This window comes from Giraffa tippelskirchi, chromosome 13 (genome assembly GCF_054371585.1).
Source record: "Giraffa tippelskirchi isolate mGirTip1 chromosome 13, T2T-mGirTip1v1.2.pri, whole genome shotgun sequence".
NCBI lineage: Eukaryota > Metazoa > Chordata > Mammalia > Artiodactyla > Giraffidae > Giraffa > Giraffa tippelskirchi.
The window spans coordinates 87,699,256-87,724,856 of NC_137287.1; the positions used below are offsets into that span (position 1 = coordinate 87,699,256).

At 44.8% G+C, this 25,601-nt stretch overlaps 2 long non-coding RNA genes across 2 annotated transcripts in view; both read left to right on the forward strand.

Annotated features, from left to right (window-relative positions):
* LOC145533351 (uncharacterized) overlaps positions 1-694 on the forward strand; it is a 53,158-nt gene extending 52,464 nt beyond the window's left edge. Inside the window, exon 4 of the long non-coding RNA XR_014074014.1 lies at positions 131-694. This is a non-coding gene — a long non-coding RNA (uncharacterized LOC145533351). The remainder of the gene's footprint in view (positions 1-130) is intronic.
* Positions 1-25,601, forward strand: part of LOC145533348 (uncharacterized) — a 200,656-nt gene that overhangs the window by 53,307 nt on the left and 121,748 nt on the right. The gene's annotated exons all lie outside the window — the stretch shown is intronic.

The following is a 25,601-nucleotide window of genomic DNA, read 5'->3' on the forward strand; positions in this document are numbered from 1 at the left end:
AGCCAAACAAAGACTAGGATGAGAGATAAACTGATTCGTGAAGCCACAGAGGCCAGGAGTAGAGCAGTGCAGTCATGAGTGTATCCAGATGCTCAAGGAATTGACCAGTCTTTGTACTTCTTCCATGTAGGTTAATGCTCAGATGGATTATCCCCACATGGTAAAGAGATGGCTTACAGGAGGTTCATAAGGACATTTGGCAACCCTTTGAAGAAGAGCCTGTCCACTAAGGATTCCAACAAAGGCCCCCAGGTTGAGTCTAATTGGAATGAATTGGGTTGTTTGCCAAAAAGAATGATGCCTGGTTAAACGCCTACTCCACTCCCCCAAAGCGTGTGTTGTGAATTTTAAGAAGGAGCAGCTCTGATTGCCAGGAGAAGGGAGGACGAGTGCTAGAAAGACAAAGCAAGAAATGCCGACCAAGCACAGCCTTTTGAGTCTGACTCATCTCTGGATAGCCACCAGAGATGTGGTGCTACAACAAGTGTGTAGCACAGAGGCGTTGATGACACTCGGGACACGCAGCTCTTTCAGACTCTAAGTTGCAGTAATCCCAGCTACCTTGCACTCATCAAAACCCTATCTTGACACCTGACTTCTGGTGCTTCCTTGGAAGGAGCAAGCAATTTCTCCTGTCTCCTTGTAAAGAATTGTACACAACTGATGAACAATAAAAATGGCAAAATGGAAGGGATGTGAGGAAGTTCCCATAGTCCAGATCACTGACTGATATTTTTAATCCTAATTTAAAGGCTTTGAAAGGATAAATTGTGTTATATTGTTGTTCCTGGAATTCATCAATCTCTTCCTATCTTTAGCCACATATCATTTTAGATTGTTGATATCACAGTCTTATCTCCACTTTACAGGTTAATTTAAATATATAATCATATTTAATCTAATTGTTTAATTTTTGTGTTTCCCTTCTTTCCTGGGCCCTTTTAGAATTCTTCAGACTGTTTTCCCCCTCTTCTTTGGGGGACACAATTCTTTCCAGTGGTCTTATCTATGTAAGGTATTATGGAAGAGTTAATTTTCAGCCCAAGTTTATCATTCTTGATTTTATTTCTAGGTAATGTAGTCATGACCACAGAAAGGAAAATGTGAAATGTACTCAAATATTAGTCTCTGTTGACCAAGAGAGAAGTCCAAGGGAAGATGAGCTCTGTGCACACAAATACTGCAGGTTACCCGTGAGCCGTGGTGGTTACTTACTATGTTGTAGAAGTTGAGATTCTCAGTACACTAATTCAGAATTTGCAGTAACAGAGATTGAGGCTAAACTGAGTTTATTACATGCATTCAGGGCTTCCCAGGTGACTCAGTGGGTCAAGAATCTGCCTGCAGTGCAGGAGATGTAAGAGTCGAGGGTTTGATCCTTGGGTTGGGGAGATCCTCTGAAAGAGAGGGCACGGCAGCCCACTCCAGTATTCTTCCTGGAGAATCCCATGGATAGAGGAGCCTGGCAGGCTGTAGTCCATAGGGTCACAAAGAGTCGGAGGCAACTGTAGCAACTGAGCACGCAGGCACACAACCACAATCAAAGAGTTTGCTAAGTTAAAAAACTGTTTACAGAACAGTGTTCTCTAGTACACAGTGCTGCAGGTGACCCTTAGGAAGTAATTGAAAGGCTGCTTAGAAATAAGCTCTGTATTTTCTTAAAACATGACTAAGGAATCTTTTAGTTCCTGGGTGTCAGAATTCAACCTCAACTCCTTACCTGGTAGATGAAGTAACAGAGTTCTTCGTCTAAGCAGCTTCTGAGAATATAATTTTCCTACTGATGAGGGTATTGCAGAGCAGAACATCCCAACGCTGCTATAGGAAGTGGGGAGCTTTGTTAGATGGTGACTAATGGGCTTCTTTAAAGGTCCAGGGTGATAGACGGTAAGTCACTCTGATAGTGATGCCCAAGGAAACAGCAGAATAGTGAAATAGCATTTGTCGCCAAGTTTCTGGAGCCTGTGCTTTCTTTCACTTCCTCTTTTTATTCCTCTTCCTCTCATCACCTCTGTTTCTGTCCTCAATTTATTTCTTCTACCTTTTCTTCTTAAATGGCTTTTAAAGAATATTGTGGAGTAGAATTAAATATAATATCTCTTGTTTTTCAGTTTGCTCTTTTTTTCAGTTACAAACAAATATGAAATGCAAATCCAACAGTTATCCAAAGAAAAACTGGTTAAAATCATCCCAGCTTGCTGTTGTCAGATCACTCCATGCTAAGTATACCTCAAGTTTCTTCAGAGGAAGTCTCTTGTTACCAAATGTGAATTTAGTTTCACCATGTGGAATTAATTGGAATACCTATTAAAGTATGTATGGGAGTGATTTGGGTCTGTAAGCTAAACATTTGGTTGCATGCCTAGTGAATTATTTTGAGTTGTTGACATTCTATCAAAGCATGTAATCATGGTACCAACATTGGCTTGGTCACATTTAAGTTAGAAATGACTGCATACAAATCATATCTTCCAGGAAGACATACTATGTGAGCTATGGGTGAAAATCTCTATAGATTAGAAGGATCCACTTAAATAAGATACTTAAATACTGCTTTTATTGGTATCTAAACTATGTTAAGATGAAATCAAGATTTGACTTTAATACTCTGTGTTTTTCTCAAAAAGAAATGCCAGAAAGTTTTCTCTAGTTTTGCTGATACATCAGAACATTCTTGTAACCAGTGAAAACCAGGCTGATTACAGATTTTGGTTTCCGAGGTAATGTACGTTAGACTTGGGAACAGTTGGAGTTAGGTATCAGCCCTACAATCTTTGCTTGGTACAGTTGGGTCCAATGTAGTTTCTTTTATTTTTCTTAAGACTTTATTTTTTAGAGAAGTTTTAGGTTCACAGAAAAATTGAGGGGAAGGTACAGACGTTACCCATGTATCCCTCCCTCTCTCACAGTCTTCCCTTGCTACCAGCACCCCTCACTAGATGGTATGTTGATTACATTGCCAACCCCACACTGACGCATTGTCATCAACCAGACGCCGCAGTTTGCATCAGGGTTCACTCTCGGTGTGTACATTCAGTATGGGTTTGGATAGATGTGTAATGACATGTACCCATCCTTGTCATATCATACTGTAAAAATCCTCTGTGCTCTACCTGTTCAGCCCTTCCTACCTCCCGAAGCACTGATCTTTTTACTATCTCTGTAGTTTTTCTTTTCCCAGAATGTTATAGAGTTCGAATCATACATGTAACCTTTTGAGACAGGCTTCTTTGACTTAGTAACATGCATTTAAAGCTAATCTGTGTCTTTTCATGGCTTGATAGCTCATTTCTTTATTGTTCTGAGTAATACCCCATTGTCTGGATGAACCACAGTTTATTTATCCATTCACCTACTGAAGGATATCTTGGTTGCTTCCAAGCTTGGGCCATTATGAATAGAGCTCCTGCAAATATCACAGTGCAGGTTTTTATGTGGACATTAGTTCTTGGCTCCTAACAAGGAATGCAGTTGCTGGGTCATATGGTAAGACTTCCAAGAGGCTGTACCATTTTGCATTCCATGTAGCTGCCTCTAAACTGGCAATTAATTCTAGCTCTCAGTGTTCTTAGACCCAAATGCTGCTGTCCATTCTGTCGGCCGCAGTGTCTGGGGCTGTGTGTTAATATGCAGACCATGACCACCTTGCAGGAGAGACAGGCCACCCAGGATCGATCTATCTTTGCTCATGTCAGCCCTGCACATCCCAGAGCAAGTCTGCAGCCCTGCCGGCTGTGTGACCCCGAGGGCATCTTAGTTCCCTGTGCCCTGTGACAGTGCCCCCTGGTCCACGGCACACTTTTCCTTTTGCTTTCCCTGCCCCTCTAGCAAATGGAAGAAGTGGAAAGATCAGACTGCTCCTCCTTGACTCCACTCCCTGCAGAACGGCTGCTGCAGGCAGAATCTGGAGCACAGCTGCCTGGCCTTGGCGGCTCCGCAGTTCCCCGTGGACACCCCTGTGAGAGCAGGGGCCAAGCCCCATAGTACAGTTGGAGTTGAGAAGGGAAAGGAGAGTGAGACGCTGGGAGTGAGGAGGAAGGCAGGGCTTCTCTGAATCTTTTTCTTCTTAACCCTCACTCTTCTTACTACTACTGAGCTTCTCCTCTTCACTTTGTTTCGAGCCAGCCACACGGTGTTGGGGTCATAGCAGTGGTGATGCAAGCTTGTAAGATGCCTGGCCTCAACTGGCACCCTGGTCTCCTAGTGACACACCAGCCTTCTCAGAGACAAAGCCTGCTTCACGGCAGAACCTTCACGCTTGACATTTACCACTGACAGGGAGCTCTTTATTCCCCTCTTTCTCCTGCGGTGTCCAGTCTCTCCTGCACTCTTCAGTCCTGAACAGTGATTTCCTCGGGGGAAGTCAGCAGCCTGTTGACTCATCAGGGGTCAGGCAAAAGAGCTTTCAGCCTCCTTGTCCTAAAACCTGCCCAAATCCTTTGTGTTTATTGTAGAAAAATTTAGAGATGACATTATTTCTTTTCTTAAAAATAAAGGCAGGAAATGTTAATGTGGCTTTTGAGGACATTCTTTTTCTGCCCTTGGTGTGATTTTGACATGATTTTTATGGCTCAGAGCAGGGATGGTCGGGAGAAATGGGCCTCGACTTTTAGAGCACAGGCTCCAGGGATGTTAGTAGATAAGTTTGTTCAGACCGATTCGAATTCTGATTCAGATACTGTGTCAGAAGACAGCCAGGTCACCAGACAGCTGAGTCCTTAGCATTCTCATGGCTTCAGAACGTTCACATGAGCTGGGCCATGCTACCACAAAGTTGCCATTGATGGCGACAGTGATGCAGATTTCTGAGCTAACTCAGAATTCTTGGCAAACTAATTGAGAACTGTGTTGGTAGGCTGAGACCTGTAACAGAGTCACAGAAACCATTCAGTTGTCCCTAAACTCTGCCTGTGATACATCCCCAGTGGCTTCCTGAATTTAGTCCTTGGAGTGCTAACAGTTCCAGTTAACCCCAAATAGAAATTCTAAAAGTGTGGACTGTGGCAGGAGGACAGGGATGTGGGTGTGAAATAGAAGGCACTCACTATTATTTTAATTTTTAGCTAAGTATGCACATACTGCTGATGCTTGATATTTTATGATGTTTTGTATTTGTCCACACTCAAATAGAGCTGAATCTGTAAGGAAGGGCATTGAGTTTGTTGTTGTTCAGTCACTAAGTTGTGTCCGACTCTTTGAGACCCCATGGACTGCAGCATGCCAAGTTCCTCTGTCGTCTCTCTGGGGCATTGAATAGCTAATCACAAATTATTATTCATATTTGCTTATTGTCGTGGTCCTTTCAGGAAGCCATAGCAGAATATTTGTTGTACCTGGGTGGCTTATAAACAACAGATGTGAGTTTCTCCCATTTCTGGAGGCTGGAAGTCCAAGATCAAGGTGCTGTCAGATTCAATGTCTGGTGACGACCTGCCTCCTGGCTCATAGACGGCGTCTTCTCACTGTGTCCTCACCAGGAGGAAGGGGTGAGAGAGCTCTCTGGTGTCTCTTCTATAAGGACACTAATCCCATCCTGACAGTCTAATCATCCCCCAAAGGCCCCACCTGCTAATATCATCACTTTGAGGGTAGGATTCAACATGTGAATTTTGAAGTGGGGGATGCAAACATCTGGAGAATAGTACTAGTATATTCACTGAAGAATAGAGTTTCTTGCCTCTGCTCAAGAGTAGAAGGCAGCAAACTCTGAGAGATAGGGAAGGACAGGGAAGCCTGGTATGCTGCAGTCCATGGGGTCGCAGAGTTGCACACGACTTAGCAACTGAACAGCAACAACAGGGTCTATCTTGAGCCTCATTCATCATTCAGATACAATTGTGAGCACAGAGAGGAAGGTGCTGCGTGTGAGGAGCTGTGTGAGTGTTACAGGCCTGCCCAGGAGTCTACGTGCCTGTTCACGAGCGTCCATATTGAGTTCTCTGTAGGCCAATGCTGAGACGGCCTCTCGAGTGCAGGGTGTGAATCTCAGCACTTGGGAAGCAGGAAGTGGGGAACGAGGACCCAGACTGCCTCATGCCCTGCCTTAGATGGAATGGCCAGCTAGAGCTGCCTGCTGGCCCTACTCCTTCCCGGAAGGGGCATCTGGGGGCACAGCTTCATGTCCACCACACTGGCTGAGGACCAGACAAGGCCGGAGGTAAGAGGAACTCGAGAAGGTCCAGTCACTGGGGTAGCAAAGGGGGAGCTTGGGGTGGTGGACGCCTCACAGAGTGGAGAGAGAAGGTTTAACTGCCCTGTGAAGGAGGAGTAGGATTAGACCAGCAGAGAGCCAGGCAGGGAAGAGTGCTCAGCAGCAGTGTGGAGACGCGAGCACACTCAGGACAGGGGGACCTTCTGGATGGACCTACGATCTCCTCTGTCTGTGAGGAGGGGGTGGCTTGGAGGACTCCATGCACCATCAGAGCGAGAAATTGGGACCTGTTATGGGTCCATGGGCTCTCTGGAAAGCCCGTGAGTCTCACAGCAAGATGGGGATGGCAGTGTTCTCATTAGGACGTGGAAGAAGCACGTGCGGCCTGCAGTTATAAAGCACCTGGGTTTGTGTTCTGTGTGTCCATACTCTGTGTGTGACCAGGGCCTCCCTTAGTGATCTTGAGCTCTTGAGTTCCTTCATCTGTAAGTGAGACAACCTGGGCGCCCCCACGGGGATTGTTCGCATCCCAGTGGACTCCCAAGTGCAGCGGGACAAGTGTGGACCTCCAGGCACACAGTAGGTTCTCAATCCAAGCTGCATGAGTGAGTAAACAGGGATGAAGAGGAAAGATTCTTAGGAGATGATTTGAATGGTTAAGAGGTGAGATAACCTACCCCAACCCAGGAGGAAATGGTGAAGTTCAGGGAATGGAGGACGGTGTAGTGGAAGAAGGAGGCATTTAAGTGGCACAATCCCTCACTGAACTTGGGGGCGAGAGCCAGATGAGAAGGAGGCGTTGAAGTTAATCATCTGGATGAGGTCATAGCCCCTGTAGCTGCCTGTAAGTAGCTGCCCTTAGCCAATGAAACCATCCTCGTTCTGGCAAAATCCTTTGTGATGTTCTGTGTAACTAGTCCTGCATTAACCTTGTTGTTGAGTCTGGAGAACCACAAGGGTACCACTACAGTAGCACAAATCATGGTGCCAGGCAATGGTCCAGGGTTCAACAGGGCTATAGTAGTTTAGCTTCAGGTAAATTGTGTTTGGGATGCTTCTGGAAGTTCAGGCTTGAATCTCCCAAGAGAGACCAAGGTCATTGAATAGAACTGAGACCTGTCAACAGATGTGAAGCCCAGAGACTGGATGCATTCACCAAGTGGTTAATTTTTACCCTAGACCCAACTTGACCTCTCCACGCCCAGTGCCCTCTCTCTAGTTCAAAGCCTCGTCCTTTCTTCCTGGGTTACTATAATGAACACAGAAGTAGTCTCTGTGCCCCCTGGTCTTCCCCTCCCTGCAGCCATTCTCCACTCTGCTACCTAAATGGTGATGTATCTGATGAGGTGTCTCCCCAGGCGGAGCCGTCACAGACTTCCTTTGCCATCTACCACTGCCTTCCTCACACTCTTAAGTTCCTGCTCACTGACTAGCTCATCCTCTCCCCATTCCAGGGAGTGCGTACCACTGCTCACGTGGAGAGAGCTTATCCCTTCTTCACCTGGGTCTTCACTTCTCAGGACTCAGCTAACTGGGACGCTTTCCTCACCAGCCAGTCAGGTCTCTCTTTTGTGGGCTCGTGTTTTTGGCAGAGCCCTTTCCCTGCTGGCTGTGCTGTTGCCTGGCTAGTGCTGGGCCCCACCCAGTTGATGGGGGCAGGCAGACACTTCAGATCTGCAAAGCCTACAGGTACAGGACAGCAGGGAGGGGTGAGAACTGTGCAGACATGAACGAATCCAAGCTACCAACTAAAAAGTAGCCACAGTGCTGGTTGAAGAGGCCTTGTCCATAGACTTGCTTGGCCTGTTGATCACAGATTATGACCCTGAGACTGGACTGGTTTCCTGAAGGCAGAGACTAGAGAGAGATATGCATGTTCCTGAAGGAAGAAGGTGATTAGCTTCAAGTATTGAAATGTAAAACGGTAAAGGACACAACCTAATAAGAAGAAGATGCAAAAGAGGTTGTTATTGTTCAGTCGCTCAGTGGTGTCAGACACTTGTGAGCCCATAGACTGCAGCACGTCAGGCTTCCCTGTCCCTCAGCATCTCCTGGAGCTGCTCAAACTCATGTCCACTGAGTCGGTGATGCCATCCAACCATCTCGACCTCTATCATCCCCTTCTCCTCCTGCCTTCAAGCCTTCCCAGCATCAGGGTCTTTTCTAATAAGTTGGCTCTTCGCATCAGGTGGCCAAAGTATTGGAGCTTCAGCTTCATTCCTTCTAATGAATATTAGGGATTAATTTCCTTTAGGATTGACTGGTTTGATCTCTTTTCAGTCCAAGGGACTCTCAAGAGTCTTCTCTAAAACCACAGTTCAAAAGCATCAATTCTTCAGTGCTCAGCTTACTTTATGATCCAACTCTCACATCCATACGTGACTACTGGAAAAACCATAGCTTTGACTAGATGGACCTTTTGTTGGCAAAAGAAGAGGAAGACACAAAAGGAATTTATGCAGAGCAGTTTCTTAACTATTGAAAACAGAGAGATATTCAGACTGAAGAGTTGAGCAAAATTACCGAATGCTGAATACGCTTCAAGAAAGGAGGATGTAGAGAGACAAGTTAAAATGACCTGCTAGAAAAGAAACATATAATTTTACCAGTTAAAACAGTCCCTTCTCAGACTTTCTGGTGGCACAGTGGATAAGAATCCACCTGTCACTGTAAGGCATGCAAGTTCAATCCCTGGTCCAGGAAGATCCCACATGCTACAGAGCTATTAAGCCCGAGTGCTGCAACTATTGATCCAGTGCGCTAGAGCCCAGGAGCTGCAACTGCCAAGCCTACGTGCTGCAACTACTGCATCTCACACGGCCTAGAGCCTGTGCTCTACAACAAGAGAAGCCACTGTAAGAAGAAGCCTGTGCACCGCAATGAAGAGTAACCCCTGCTTGCCACAGCTAGAAAAAGCCTGCATGCAGCAACGAAGACCCAGCACAGCCAAAAATAGAGAAAATTTTAAAATTCCTGCTCATTATATTAATAGAAATTTTACAGCAGAATGAATAGAAAGAAGTCAGTCTGAGAAGGCTCATCTGTGCTCTGGGAGCTCACAGTGCTTCCCCAGTGTGGGAGTGCAACATACAGGGCCTGTGGGCGGGAGGAGGGAGGCTTGGCACACAGAGGGCACTCCTCCAAGATACCAGGTGGTGAGAGGGAAGAAGGACAGCAGTGGAGGAAATCTAGGCGCTAGCTGTGATGGAAGTTGAACGCGACACCTTTAATGAGCCTTCCAGAAGCTGCTTCCCAGATGACTTCCTCTTAACACCTCTGGGGTCACTGCTACCTAGGGTGACCGTACGCTTTGTCAGACTAAGAGCACATTTGAGAGAGCCATGTAAAGTATTACTGATAATTGTGATGGTTCATCAGGCTGAAGAAGGTGCTAGCACGGGCCAACCAGAAACTGTGGCTGACACCACCCCTAGGAGGTGAGGAATGTAGTCTTTGAGTTGAGCACTTTGCTGCCCCGTATAAACCACTTGCTTTATGAGCAAAGGAGAAGGGAAGATGGCCACTGGGTGCATGACAGGCAGTCCCGCCACCAAACCCACCTTCAGCAGTGAATTATGGATGACTGAAAATTGGTTGCTTAATATCATTCATTTGTGCCTTCTTCCCTGATAAAGAAACAGCCCAATCAGTCCCTAACACTTTAGTCTGAATGACAACACTTTTGCTGTCTTCTGACTGGTGAAAGCCTGAAAGCCTGCCATTCACAGGGATCAGAGAGACGAGGGTTTCCATTGATGCAAACTCAAGGTGTGGGTGGGAGGAGGCCGTGGAATGGATTCCCAGATGGAGGAGAGGATAGGCAGGGTTACACACACTTTCACTTATAAATCCTCCAGCTGATTTCAGGGGGAGAGGACTGAGGCTGCCAGTTTGGGACGAAGTTAATCTGACAGCTACAGCACTACAAGCAGTTAGGATATTAGTTTAACAGGGGTGCCATGTGAAACATTGACAGCCGTGGGCAGAAATAATGAATCAATCCGATGGATCTGTAATCCAATTAGAAATGATTATTATCCAGCTTGTCTTTTCTCCTGCTCATTAGGATAAGTGGTGCCCTCTTGGATGAAGAGCTCTGTGTAAAAAAAGCGTGAAAGGCAGCATGTAAAGTCATGTGGATCTCTGGCCAAAGACAGGGCCTGGTCCTGCTGGGTTGGTGAGGGGAGGGGGCATTTGCTGCTGCCAGGACTGGCAGTCCTGCTGGGAGCTGACAGGAGACACTTAGGACCTAGACTCTCAGTGGTGCGGCTCCTCACTTGAGCAGGAATGTTTGGCTCAGAGGTTTCCCAACTGATTCAATATTTAGATGACAGGTTGGGGATAGTCAGGCCCTACAGCTCCTTATGAGGTCCCTGAAAGCATACAGCACCAGGAACAGATTTCTCTGGGCAAGATGGTGCAACTGAATCTGACTCGGGCCTCTGAGTGACTTCCAGTTCACGAGAATGTGAGGTCAAGGGACAGCTAAAGTATATCATGAGGAGACAGATCTAGAATGTGAGGTTTTTCTGGCAGCTCATCTGGTTCCTTTAACACATCAGGGCCATGAAAAGAAGGGTGAAAAGGAGGTGTTGGTCTAAGTTAGAATGTACCAGAGAACCATGTCTACCTATTACTCCATGGGTGTTGCTGCTGCTGCTAAGTCGCTTCAGTCGTGTCCAACTCTGTGCAACCCCATAGACGGCAGCCCGCCAGGCTCTCCCGTCCCTGGGATTCTCCAGGCAAGAACACTGGAGTGGGTTGCCATTTCCTTCTCCAATGCATGAAAGTGAAAAGTGAAAGTGAAGTCGCTCAGTCATGTCCAACTCTTTGCGACCCCATGGACTGCAGCCTACCAGGCTCCTCCGTCCATGGGATTTTCCAGGCAAGAGTACTGGAGTGGCTTGCCATTGCCTTCTCTGCCATGGGTGTTATTCAACCTTAGTTTGAAAAAAAGAAAAGTCTTAAAAATAGCTTATTGAAATCACTTTTGAAATAAGAATGTGGATTGTATGCTAGATCTTAACAAGGAATTGTTAATTTTGTTAGGTATAAAAATAACATTGTGTTTATGTTAAACAGTCTTTTTAAGAGATGCATAGGAAAATGTTTAGGAATTAAATGATGATGTCTCTGATTTGCTTTAAAATGCATCAAAAAAGAAAGAAAAAAAAGGAGGGTAGCTTAAATAAATGTGGCCACATTTGGGGCAGTGATCAGTTTGAGAAATAGGCCTCTGCAGGTTCATTGTACTATGTGTTCAGCTTTGGCATATTTCTAAATTTTTCATTAAAAATTCAGCAAATATAACTTTAATAAGAATTATCAGTTATCTGTATTATGTATTTTGTTAGTCATTTTGCCAAATTCTTCATACTAACAATTGTTTATGGTCAGAATGGCTGACGTGAACTTTCTGAATGACTGTGGAGGGCAATTTTGTCAAGGAGACGCATTTTCAAAAATGCAGAGTGACAGGGTTATACTTTATCCTAACGGAATGTGTAAATTCTAGGTTTCTATATCTATGCAGCTAGAGGCAGAGCTTAAATTAAGGAGATCTGGAAGATTCACCTACCAAATTGAGTAGTTGGTGGCATAGATTTGCTTCACAGAATTCTTTACGTGGCTTGAATGTTGGTGGCCTGACTCAGAGAGCTAGTAGCATGTGTATTTCTGTAATATACACATATATGTGTGCATATACACATACATACACATTAATGTTCTTACAGAAACCTGGGGGTAACATCCCACCTGAGCTTCTACCTTTCTGCTTCTATAAACACCGGCAGAAAGTCACCCCAGTTCAGCTCTGTTGAGAGCTGGTGTCAGAGCCCAACTGACAAAATCTCTGAGTCCTGCCCAGTGGCCCTGGACGACCTCTGTTCTCACTGTGCCTCAGTTTGCTTCTTTATGGCATGAATGGGATAATACCATGGATTTCTCCTGCTGTGAGCAATGGTGCTTTACCATATGTGCAACACCCAGGGAGTGCCAGCACTAGGAATGAGAATTCTCTGCTCCTGAGAGCTCTCAGACCTACTCTGAAATCTTAGATTTCAATTTTATTGGGTTGTAGTTTACATACGACAGAACTTTGGGATTCCAGTCCTGTCAAGATCTACCTCAGGGTGCCGTGTGCTCCTCTGCACTTCTTCCATCCTCTGTGCCTTCCTGGCCCCTGGTCACCGCACGTTTACTGTCTGTCATTTAAATGAGTTTGGCTTCAGCTGGAATTTGCCTTAGGAAGCATTACTACCAATAAAACTAGTGGAAGTGATAGAATTCCTGCTGCGCTATATGAAATGCTAAAAGATGATGGTGTTAAAGTGCTGAATTCAGTATGTCAGCAAATTTGGAAAACCCAGCAGTGATCACAGGACTGAAAAAGGTCAGTTTTCATCCCACTCCCAAAGAAGGGCAGTGCTGAAAAATATTCAGACTACCAGATAATTGTGCTCACTTCCTATGCTAGTAAGGTTATGCTCAAAATCCTTCAAGCTAGACTTAAGCCGTACTTGAATTGAGAACTTCCACATATACAAGCTAGGTTTAGGAAAGGCATAGGAATCAGAGATCAAATTGCCAGCATTCTTTGGATCATAGAGAAAGCAAGGGAATTCCAAAAAAAAATCTACTTCTGTTTCATTGACTACTCGAAAGCCTTTGACTGTGTGGATCACAACAAACTGTGAAAGATTCTTAAAGAGATGGGAATACCAGACCATCTTACCTGTCTCCTGAGAAACCTGTTTGCAGATCAAGAAGCAACAGTTAGGAGCTCACCTGAAACAATGGACTGGTTCAAAATTGGAAAAGGAATACAAAAAGGCTATATATTGTCATCCTGTTTATTTAACTTCTATGTAGAGTGCATCATGTGAAACGCTGGGCTGGATGAGTTACAAGCTGGAATCAAGATTGCAGGGAGAAATATCAGCAACCTCAAATATGCAGATAGTACCACCCTAATGGCAGAAAGCAAATAGGAAAACTAAAGAGCCTTTTGATGAGGATGAAACAGGAGAGTGAAAAATCTGGCTTAAAACTCAGCATTCAAAAAACGAAGATAATGACATCCAGTTCCATCACTTCATGGCAAATGCGGAAAAAGTGGAGGCAATGACAGATTTTCTTTCCTTGGGCTCCAAAATCACTGCAAATGGTGACCGCAGCCATGAGATTAGAAGATGCTTGCTTCTTGGAAGGAAGGCTATGACAAACCTAGACAATGTTTTAAAAAGCAAAGGCATCACTTTGCCAACAAAAGTCTGTATAGTCAAAGCTATGATTTTTCCAGTGTCATTTACGGATGTGAGAGTTGGATCGTTAAGAAGGCTGAATGCCAAAGAATTGATTCTTTTGAACTGTGGTGCTGGAGAAAACTCTTGAGAGTCCCTTGGACTGTAAGGAGATAAAACTAGTCAATCCTAAAGGAAATCAACCCTGAAAACTCACTGGAAGAACTGATGCTGAAGCTCCAATACTTTGGCCACCTGATGCCAAGAGCCACCTCATTGGCAAAGACCCTGATGCTGGGGAAGATTGAAAGCAAAAGGAGAAGGGGATGACAGAGGATGAGATGGTTGGATGGTATCACCAATTTCAGTTCAGTTCAGTCGCTCAGTCGTGTCCGACAATTTGCGACCCCATGAATTGCACCACGCCAGGCCTCCCTGTCCATCACCAACTCCTGGAGTCCACCCAAACCCATGTCCATCGAGTCAGTGATGCCATCCAACCATCTCATCCTCTGTCATCCCCTTCTCCTCTTGCCCCCAATCCTTCCCAGCATCAGGGTCTTTTCCAATGAGTCAACCCTTCGCATGAGGTGGCCAAAGTATTGGAGTTTCAGCTTCAACATCAGACCTTCCAATGAACACCCAGGATTGATCTCTTTTAGGATGGATTGATTGGATCTCCTTGCAGTCCAAGGGACTCTCAAGAGTCTTCTCCAACACCACAGTTCAAAAGCATCAATTCTGCGGCACTCAGCTTTCTTCACCGTCCAACTCTCACATCCATACATGACCACTGGAAAAACCATAGCCTTGACTAGACGGACTTTTGTTGGCAAAGTAATGTCTCTGCTTTTAAATATGCTATCTAGGTTGGCCATAACCTTCCTTCCAAGGAGTAAGCGTCTTTTAATTTCATGGCTGCAGTCACCATCAGCAGTGATTCTGGAGCCCAAAAAAATAAAGTCTGACACTGTTTCCACTGTTTCCCCATCTGTTTCCCATGAAGTGATGGGATCAGATGCCATGATCTTAGTTTTCTGAATGTTGAGCTTTAAGCCAACTTTTTCACTCTCCTCTTTTCACCTTCATCAAGAGGCTCTTTAGTTCTTCTTCACTTTCTGCCATAAGAGTGGTGTCATCCGCATATCTGAGGTTATTGATATTTCTCCCGGCAATCTTGATTCCAGCTTGTGTTTCTTCCAGCCCAGCGTTTCTCATGATGTACTCTGCATATAAGTTAAATAAGCAGGGTGACAATATACAGCCTTGACGTACTCCTTTTCCTATTTGGAACCAGTCTGTTGTTCCATGTCCAGTTCTAACTGTTGCTTCCTGACCTGCATACAGGTTTCTCAAGAGACAGGTCAGATGGTCTGGTATTCTCATCTCTTTCAGAATTTTCCACAGTTTATTGTGATCCACACAGTCAAAGGCTTTGGCATAGTCAATAAAGCAGAAATAGATGTTTTTATGGAATTCTCTTGCTTTTTCGATGATCCAGCAGATATTGGCAATTTGATCTCTGGTTCCTCTGCCTTTTCTAAAACCAGCTTGAACATCTGGAAGTTCACAGTTCATGTATTGCTGAAGCCTGGCTTGGAGAATTTTGAGCATTACTTTACTAGCATGTGAGATGAGTGCAATTGTGCGGTAGTTTGAGCATTCTTTGGCATTGCCTTTCTTTGGGATTGGAACGAAAACTGACCTTTTCCAGTCCAGTGGCCACTGCTGAGTTTTCCAAATTTGCTGGCATATTGAGTGCAGCACTTTCACAGCATCACCTTTGAGGATTTGAAATAGCTCAACTGGAATTCCATCACCTCCACTAGCTTTGTTCATGGTGATGCTTTCTAAGGCCCACTTGACTTCACATACCACCAATTTAATGGACATGAATTTGGGTGAACACTAGGACAGGGAAGCCTGGTGTGCTGCAGTCCATGGGGTCAGACATGATTTAGTGACTGAACAACAACAACAAGAATCTTATATAAATAAGTTATACATAGGGTGTGATCTTTTGTTTCTTGCTTCTTTCACTTATGTAAATGTATTACAGTCCACCCATGCTGTTGCATGTTATAAGTAGTTTGTTGTTTGTTTCAGTCAGTGACTTGTATTCCACTGTATAGATAGATATGTATTAGCTTGTTCATACATTCACAACTTGACAGATGATTGGGTGGTTTCCATTTTGGGCCTGTTTAGTTTTATAAGAAAATTCCGAACTGCTCCCCAAGGCGACTGCACCGTCTGCATTCCAATATGTGCGAATTCCAGTAGCTCCACATCCCAGCCTGCCCTTGGATCGTCAGGATTTTGTGTGTTGGTTCAGCTGATGGATTCTCTAATAAGTGGTATCTCCTGGTGGTTTAAATTTGCCTTTTTCTAGTGACAGTGTGGCGGAGAAGGCAATGGCACCCCACTCCAGTACTCTTGCCTGGAAAATCCCATGGATGGAGGAGCCTGGTAGGCTACAGTCCATGGGGTTGCTAACAATCGGACACGACTGAGCGATTTCACTTTCACTTTTCCCTTTCATGCACTGGAGAAGGAAATGGCAACCCACTCCAGTATTCTTGCCTGGAGAATCCCGAGGACGGCGGAGCTTGGTGGGCTGCCATCTATGGTGTTGCACGGAGTTGGACACGACTGAAGCGACTTAGCAGCAGCAGCAGCAGCAGTGACAGTGTGGATCATCTTCACACGCTTCTCACCATCCTGTGTCTGCTTGGGTTGAAATGTTTGATCAAATCTCTTGCGTTTTCTGTTAAGTCTGGTATTTTTATTATAAATATTTTCTCCAAATCTGTGCTCGTGATTTCATTGTTTTAATAATGCAGAGGTTTTAAATTTTGATGTAGTCCAACTTATCAACTTTAATACTTTATAATTTATTCTCTTGTATTCTACTCATGATATCTTTGCCTATGATTGAGTCAGATGCACAGAATACACATGTGTGAAATACTGAGTCTTTCGACCTGTATTATTCTTTATTTAACTCACCTTTACTTTTTATAGCAATGTTGGATAGTTTCTAGTGTGCAGTTTTTACACATTTTTGTTAATGTATCCTTAAATATTTCACTGTTTGGATATTATTGTCAGTAGCATTAAAACAGACTTATTCTAGTTGTTCATTGCTAACATGTAGAATTGCAAGTCATTTTCAAGTATTAATCTTCTACCCTGTGACCTTGTAAAATTATTTATTCATTTGAGAATGGTTTTAAAGGAATTCTTAGCAATTATTTTTGTTGACAGTCACCTATGATTAAAGTTGTGCTCTTCCTTCCCAGTCTGTTTACCTTATATTTATTTTATTTTCTCCTAGCTCAAGTTAATACCTACAGTAAAATGAGTAGAAGGGCTTGAGAGCAGATTTCCCAGACTTGTTCTCGACCATATGGGGAGATAATTCCATCATGACAGTAAATATGATGTTAGCTCTTGGTTTTCTATAGATGTCCTTTATCATATTAATGAAGTTCCATTTTGTTCCTAGTTTGTTGTTTGTATTTCAGTTCAGTTACTCAATCATGTCCGACTCTTTGTGACACCATGAACCGCAGCACACCAGGCCTCCCTGTTCATCACTAACTCCCTAAGTCCACCCAAACCCATGTCCATCGAGTCGGTGATACCATCCAGCCATCTCATCCCCTGTCATCCCCTTCTTCTCCTGCCCTCAATCTTTCCCAGCATCATGGTCTTTTCCAATGAGTCAGCTCTTCCCATCAGGTGGCCAAAGTATTGGAGTTTCAGCTTCAACATCAGTCCTTCCAATGAACACCCAGGATTGATCTCTTTTAGGATGGATTGATTGGATCTCCTTACAGTCCAAGGGACTCTCAAGAGTCTTCTCCAACACCACAGTTCAAAAGCATTAATTCTTCGGCGCTCAGCTTTCTTCACTGTCCAACTCTCACATCCATACATGACCACTGGAAAAACCATAGCCTTGACTAGACGGACCTTTGTTGGCAAAGTAATGTCTCTGCTTTTTAATATGCTGTCTAGGTTGGTCATAACTTTCCTTCCAAGGAGTAAGCATCTTTTAATTTCATGGCTGCAGTCACCATCTGCAGTGATTTTGGAGCCCAGAAAAATAAAGTCAGCCACTGTTTCCATTGTTTCCCCATCTATCTGCCATGAAGTGATGGGACCAGATGCCATGATCTTAGTTTTCTGAATGTTGAGCTTTGAGCCAACTTTTTCACTCTCCTTTTTCACTTTCATCAAGAGGCTCTTTAGTTCTTCTTCACTTTCTGCCATAAGAGTGGTGTCATCTGCATATCTGAGGTTATTGATATTTCTCCTGGCAATCTTGATTCCAGCTTGTGCTTCCTCCAGCCCAGCGTTTCTCATGATGTACTCTGCATATAAGTTAAATAAGCAGGGTGACAATATACAGCCTTGATGTACTCCTTTTCCTATTTGGAACCAGTCTGTTGTTCCATGTCCAGTTTTAACTGTTGCTTCCTGACCTGCATACAGGTTTCTCAAGAGGCAGTTCAAGTGGTCTGGTATTCTCATCTCTTTCAGAATTTTCCACAGTTTCTTGTGATCCACACAGTCAAAGGCTTTGGCATAGTCAATGAAGCAGAAATAGATGTTTTTTCTGGAACTCTCTTGCTTTTTCGATGATCCAGCGGATATTGGCAATTTGATCTCTGGTTCCTCTGCCTTTTCTAAATCCAGCTTGAACATCTGGAAGTTCACGGTTCACATATTGCTGAAGCCTGGCTTGGAGAATTTTAAGCATTACTTTACTAGCGTGTGAGATGAGTGCAATTGTGTGGTAGTTTGAGCATTCTTTGGCATTGCCTTTCTTTGGGATTGGAACGAAAACTGACCTTTTCCAGTCCAGTGGCCACTGCTGAGTTTTCCAAATTTGCTGGCATATTGAGTGCAACACTTTCACAGCGTTATCTTTTAGGATTTGAAAAAGCTCAAGTGGAATTCCATCACCTCCACTAGCTTTGTTCGTAGTGATGCTCCCTAAGGCCCACTTGACTTCCCATTCCAGGATGTCTGGCTCTACGTGAGTGATCACACCATTGTGATTGTCTGGGTCATGAAGAACTTTTTTGTACAGTTCTTCTGTGTATTCTTGCCACCTCTTCTTTATATCTTCTGTTTCTGTTAGGTCCCTACCGTTTCTGTCCTTTATTGAGCCCATCTTTGCATGAAATTTTCCCTTGGTGTCTCTATAATTTTTTTGAAAAGATCTCTAGTCTTTCCCATTCTGTTGTTTTCCTCTATTTCTTTGCATTGATCGCTGAGGAAGGCTTTCTTATCTCTCCTTGCTATTCTTTGGAACTCTGCATTCAAATGGGTATATCTTTCCTTTTCTCCTTTGCTTTTCCCAGCTATTTGTAAGGCCTCCTCAGACAGCCATTTTGCTTTTTTCATTTCTTTTTCTAGGGGATGGTCTTGATTTCTGTCTCCTGTACAATGTCACAAACCTCCATCCATAGTTCATCAGGCATTCTGTCTATGAGATCTAGTCCTTTAAATCTATTCCTCACTTCTACTGTATAGTCATAAGGGATTTGCTTTAAGTCATAACTGTATGGTCTAGTGGTTTTCTCCACTTTCTTCAATTTTCAGTCTGAATTTGGCAATAAGGAGTTCATGATCTGATCTAAAGTCTGCTCCCGGTCTTGTTTTTGCTGACTGTATAGAGTTTCTCCATCTTTGGCTGCAAAGAATATAATCAGTCTGATTTCGATGTTGACCATGAAGTTTTCATAATATTTCTTTGTGCTTGTTCTGTAGTATATCATAAGTAGTTATATTATTGTAGTTTGCTACAAGTGACTCACTTCTTGCACAAGAAGAAGGAGTGAATAAACTTCTTATGCAGACTTAAAAGAAATTACCAGTAAAAAGTCAAATAGAAATGTTCATTTCTTAAAAATTTTAGGTAAATCCATTAAATAAACAGGATAGAGACTAAAGTGGGGAAAGGGTAGGGGGCTGAGTGGGATTGCAGAGAGGAAGGAGGTCACTGCACAGATTAGCAGGAAGGCTCTAGGAAGACAGAACTCTGCCAGAGCTCTTGGGAGCCGCCGGAGTGTTTGAAGAAGTGTAAGAGGGCATGACTGCAGTGTGCCAGGTGACTGAGGCTCATCCCTGAATAGGGATGTCATGCCATCGGAGTCTGCATCACCTTTCAATGTAGCTCCAGCAGAATTTGCCCACAAAGTCTGCAAGCGCAATGGAAAGAAGATAGGACTGGGACAAAGAGTATTGTGCTTTCACACAGTCTCTGTCACTAACTGGCTGTGTGACCATGGCTGGATCACATAGCCTCTCTGTGACAGAATTGAAATTGAACTGTGGAGTGACTCTCAGTATCTTCGCATATTAGATAGTGATAACAGCAAGCCGGTATATGATGCTACTCAGGTGCTGAATATGGTTCTTAGCTACACATTTGTTACCTTATTTATTCCGTAGTTTGATTTTTTGAGGCATATCATATTTTTCTAATTTAGAGGCAGCAACACAGGAACATAGAGGTGAAGTGATTTGTCCAAGGTTATATAAGTAGGACACAATCGAGCCAGGATTTGAATTCTGCCTTGTATTGTTGTGTGAACAGGTAATAAAGGGCATAAAGAGGCTCTAGGGTTTGATGAAAACATGTTGATACACAGTTTACATACACAGTAGTTTCTCAAGCTATAATTTAACAATACTAGATGTGTTGCTCTGATGGTAGAAAGAACAGAAGGAGCAGGTGATAAAGAGACCACATGCACATCTGATGGACCTACACCAAAATGTGTTTCTTTCCATCTCTGAAGGTGTTACAAGTATGTGACTAATTCTATATTGACATAACTTTTTTTGTCACAGAAAATCAATATACTATTTTTCTAGGCTGTAGTTTGACAAGGACCTGTGACCTGAGAATCAAATTACTTAAAATCAATCCCGGCTTCCCGCTGGCTAATCGTGTTGCACATAGCCATGCAGAACATCTCAGGTCCTCTTTGCGTTTTCAGAAGGCACTACAAGACCTTTCAGAAGGTCTTGGTGTACTACCTTCCCAGAGTGCAGAGTGCACACAGAGTGAAGGTCTGCAGGCACTCAGGCCTCTGCTCACATGTCATCTAAATACTAAATAGCACAGGTCCCCTATGTTGTTCAGTTCTCCAAGAAACCCCATTTGACACTCCTCCAAGGATACAGGTAAAATTTTATGGTGTGAAAATATTAGTATCTTTTGTCTTCTCATTTTCTTGATCTGTTTACATAGTTTCTCCAAGAGTTAAAGCAAGGGTCACTGCTTAGTTCAGCTTCATCGGTTTTCCTGAGCCACAGCATGCCCAAGAAGTGGGCAGGATGGTGCAGCACCCAGCTGTACTCCAGCCCTCTGAGCTCTGTGCCCACTGGATTGTGTTATCTGACTCTCCAGCTCCCCACACTCTAGAAGAACGGCACGGGATGTAATATGCCTGATTGTTTAAGGGGAACTGGTGTAAAGGGAGTGGCAAAAGAAGTGGAGCATTGGGAAAAACTGATCAGAAAAGAAAAAGAGGAGCATAGTGTAAATACCTTGTCAGTGAAATAAAACAAAGCAGGCATTCCCAAGCCAGAGCCGCCAGTGTGGGTAGAGTAGGGAGGAATTCTTAAAACAGCATGTTCCCCTCTGTCATGATGTGTGTAGCCTCAGTCACTGCCTCCACTGCTCCTTTTGGGGGACAGATGGAGAGAAGGGCGGCCATGAACCTTTTCCTATGGAATTTTATCCAAGTTCTCAGCACACACCTCCCCAGTTAGTGCTTGAAACTGGGACAAGAAAATCTTGGACTTTCCTGTGGAACAAAGACAACAAAGGCTTTTATCTAGGAGGTAAATTATTAATCATTGTGATATGTCTCCCTTGACATCAAGGAAGCCAGAAAAATCAATTTGTCTTGATCAGGTGGTGGCCTGACTCTGTGATGTAAGTCAGTCTTGGACTGGACACTCTGAAACCACCAGCAGTATGGAACACATGAGTGTGCTGCAGAAGGAGAAGTTCTCCTGTGCCTACAGAGTAAGGGGAAGAAGGGCGGTGGGTGAGGCCGGGGGGCCGGAGAGCACAGTGCTCCCTGCTGAACCGTGGCCTCATACCTGCAGTTGTGGGTGTGGAATGAAGTGATGAGAGCCCCCGGGAGGCACTGAATGCACAGCTTCTGCCTGTGGCCCTGCTCCAGTCGGGAAGAAGGCAGTAGCTAGTGAGGAGACGAGGCACTGTGGGTCTAGCTCAGTTTTGCCAATTGCAGATGGTAAAAATTAAGACTTTCCCCCAAGAGGGAGCACCAGAGTAGAAGCAGTGTATCCTCCAGATGTTTCTGAGCAGGAGAGAGGAAAGGGGAAGAATGCTTGATCCATTTCCCTTTTTAAAAAATGCCAGTAGGCTAGTGAGGTTAAAAATAAACCTCGGCTGGATTTCCCCTTGTGCCTTGCTGCCCACTCATGTCAGTAAAAACCAGCCCTTGGAATGAAGAGCCTGTTCCCTTTGACAAATAAGCCTTGTGGCTAGCCCATGTGTTCAGAAATCAAGGTCAGGAGACAACACAGGACTCTCTGGGGGCCTGCAGAGTGGGCGCCCTGGTCCCCGAGCCTGTCCTTGGTCCCTGAGTGTGTCCTCGCTGTTTGCACTCAGGGCTGCTCCCCGATGTGCGTGCGCTCTGGAGAGCCAGTAACCTACGTGGAAGCCTCACGCTTGCTGAGATGGGGCTGCTGCTGAAGCGTGTACTGTGCACGCTACAGACCGCTGCAGGACACCTCCTCACCAGGCGTCCTCTGAGCTGGCTGAGTGTGTAGGGCAGGGACGCTCCGACAGCAAATCTGGGTAGACGGGGATCCTAGTGGTCACTGGCGCTGAGCTTAGTGGCCATCCCGGGCCCACCCTGGGGGAGTCAGTGCCTGGATTCAGATCACTGGTCACCACTTTGCAGTTTCCCTCCACCATAACAAGTGGGCCTGATGGATGTAAAGGTTGATATGTCACGTGGCCCCTCCCTGACTATATTGCAGTTGCTCCTGCTGGGGTCCAAGTCATCAGGACCTCGAGCTCAGTGGATATAAACTCAGTGCTAGCTTGAGCTCACAGATTGTGCGAGTCGGGGGTTGACACGGGCAGAAGGCTTCTCAGTGTGCGTCTGGGAGAGGTGGCCCGTCCCAGGGCCAGAGTTGTCTCTTCTCACAGGCTGCGGCTTTGCTCCTGGTGGCTTGGACCTCAGCTGAGCCCTTGGCAGTTGTTGTAGGCTGAGTTATGTCAGCCCCAAATTTGTGTGTTGAAATCATAAACCCCAGGACTTCAGAATGTGACCTTAGAGATAGAGTCATTAAGGAGGAGATTAAGTTGAAATGAGGTTGTGTGATTGGCCCTAGTCCAGCAGGACTGGTGTGTCTGTAAGAAGAGATGAGGACATAGATGCACACAGCCATGCAGAAGACACAGGGAGAAGGCATGCTTTCAGCGCCATCCATAGCTGGTGATCCTCCCTGTAAACAGCAAGCCTGGAACTCTCTCCTGAATCCAGACGCTTGTATCAAGTTGCATACTCATATTTCCACCTGGATCTTGTATATTTCAAACAAGATATGATCAATACAAGGTCAGTCTTTCTCCTGAGATACTTATTGTCTGTTGCTGCATAACAGTATTACCACCAATTTAACAGCTAACACAACACACATTTGTTATCTCAGTGGGTCAGGACTCTGGGCCCAGATTAGCTGGGTTTTAATCCAGTTGTTGGAGCTGTGATCTCACCTGTGTCTCACCTGGGGCATGTCTGCTTGTCATCTTCTCCAGGGCTGGCAGCATTCAGTTCCTTCCGGAACTCTGGACTGAGGACCTCTGCTTCTTGTTGGCAGTCAGCTGGTGGCCGCCCTCATGTTCCTACCACATGGCAGCTCACAGCCCAGCGACCTGCTTCTTCAGGGCCAACAAGATGGAGTCTTCTAACAGGTCCAGTTGAGTTTCCTGGGCTTAATCACATGCCCACAGTCACCCGTATCTGGCCACCTTTGTTGTACTCTATTGGTTAGAAGGAACTTACAGGGCCTCCACACTGGAAGAGGGAGGGTACAGGGTGTGAACACTGGGAGGCAGCAGTCACGGGGCTGCCCCCGAGCTGGCCTTCATACCCGAGAAACACCCTTCTCCCATAGTTTCCCACCTCAGCTGAGGGAAGCCTGACCTTCCAGTTGCTTGGTCAGAATTCCAAGCCTTCCCCACACTTACGTCCCACATCAAGTCTGTCAGCAGATGGAGCTGATGCTGCTTTAGGGTGGTGCCCAAAATGTGACTGCTCCCACCTGCTCTGGTCCCTTTGGTTCCAGCCCACTGTGTCCCCCCGGGTTTGCTGCAGGAGGATGGCCTCCTGACTGTTCCTTCCTCCTGCCCTTGCTTCTTCAGAAAGCTTCAGAACAACAGGTAGATGAGTGCTATAAAATGCACATCAGGAGTGGATGAAGCCATTTCCTGTCCACACCCTCCAGTGACTTGTGTTGAGTCCAAGTCTTCACAGAAATTCAGAGCCTCCCTCTCCAGCTCTGCTCCTCCTCAAAGTCCCTTGACTGTCTCCTCATAGCAGGCAGCTATCCTTCCTTCTGCCCAGAGCTTCCTGTATCCTCCTGCTCTTTGCTCTGAGCTTTCCTCCTCCCAGCGGTCTTTCTTAAGCATCCTTTTAAAATGTCGGTGCCCACCTGACACACTCTGCCCCTCATCCCTGCTTGTGTATGAACTAGAGAAAAAGTACAGTCTCACGTGCCACCAGGATGTGCAAGGCTGCTTCCCCTGGGTCTCTGGCCTCACCAACCCTACCCCTTGGCTTCGCAAGTGGCCTCAAGTATTCACCTGAAAAATTCCATTAGGATGCGTTCAGGTGTGATCTCAGACTCTCCAAGCCATATCAAGCTCCCCTCATGGGTATTGCCATGAATTTCCTTTACTATAAAATGTCTCCTCAGCTGTACTGTTAGTTCACTGAGGAATATAAATTAAATGAGTCACTATTTGAAATGTGCTTAGACAGGGCTTGCAAGTGGAGGATGCAAATAATTGCTTAAAAATTAAATGCAAACAACTGTGCGTCTTTCATCGGTATACCCTGTTTAAGGACCCTCTTTCAGTCAGTGAGAAATTGTAAGGCAAAGAAGGAAGCTGACAAAATAGAGATGAAAATAACAGAAAGAGAAGTAATTTTACAGCCACAAAAGGGTCATTTTTAGAACATGTTTCAGTACATGCACTTTCATTGCCTTCAGTGCCCTCGTAGCCCCCAGCCTCCCAGCTCCAACTCAGATTTCCTGAAGAAATATTCTCCAGAGCTCTTAAAAGAGTCTCTCTCCCTGGTTTAAGGGCTCATGCCCCGTTCAGACACTCATACCTACAGTGTGTACGGTGGGCTTATTTTGTAGAAAAGCCTTCACTTCAGACAGATTTATACTGATAGCTTCTCAAGTGCTTAGGAACAATTAATTTTCCCAGACAGGTGAAGTGATATACCTATAATCCTATTTGTTCATTTGCTGATCTGATTATTTTTGCAGTGCAGACCTTGTTGGAATGATCACAGTGGGGTCTGAAGTAATAAGGTTTTTCAGTATCTTTAATTATGTATAAAGGTGTCAAGATAATAATGCTCTCATTTAGGGTAGGACAAAGAGAATTAATTAAATGTGAAAAAGTGAGACATGGAGGTCAGATGTAGGATAGAACTTCCTGTCTGTGAATGTGGCTTCACACCCAGGCTTCTGCCAGAAGTGGATCAGGATCCGTGCAAACCTTCGTAGATGAATTCTGTTTATATTCGTCTGGCTTCATACCCCGTGGTGTCCTGGAGGCCTCAGTTATGGAAGATCTCTCAAGGACCATATGCACACCAAGGTGCTCCAGGTTTATGATTTCATTATAGTTATTTTCTGAAGGGAGGAACAGTGAGGTTGTTTAGAGAAAGGTATACAGCAAGGTTCATATCTAAATGGAATGCCTGAAAATGGATATTCTAGGAACTATCCATTGCTTTTGTGCTAAATTTGCTTTTTTTTTTTTAAATGAACCCAAATTAGACTTTCTTTCACATCGAAAAATGCTTGCCAGCATGGGCTCATCCTTTCTCTCCATTCTTTTGGTGAATTTCTGTGACTGCACCAATCATTAAGAAAACCTTGCTATTTAAAGAAACAAG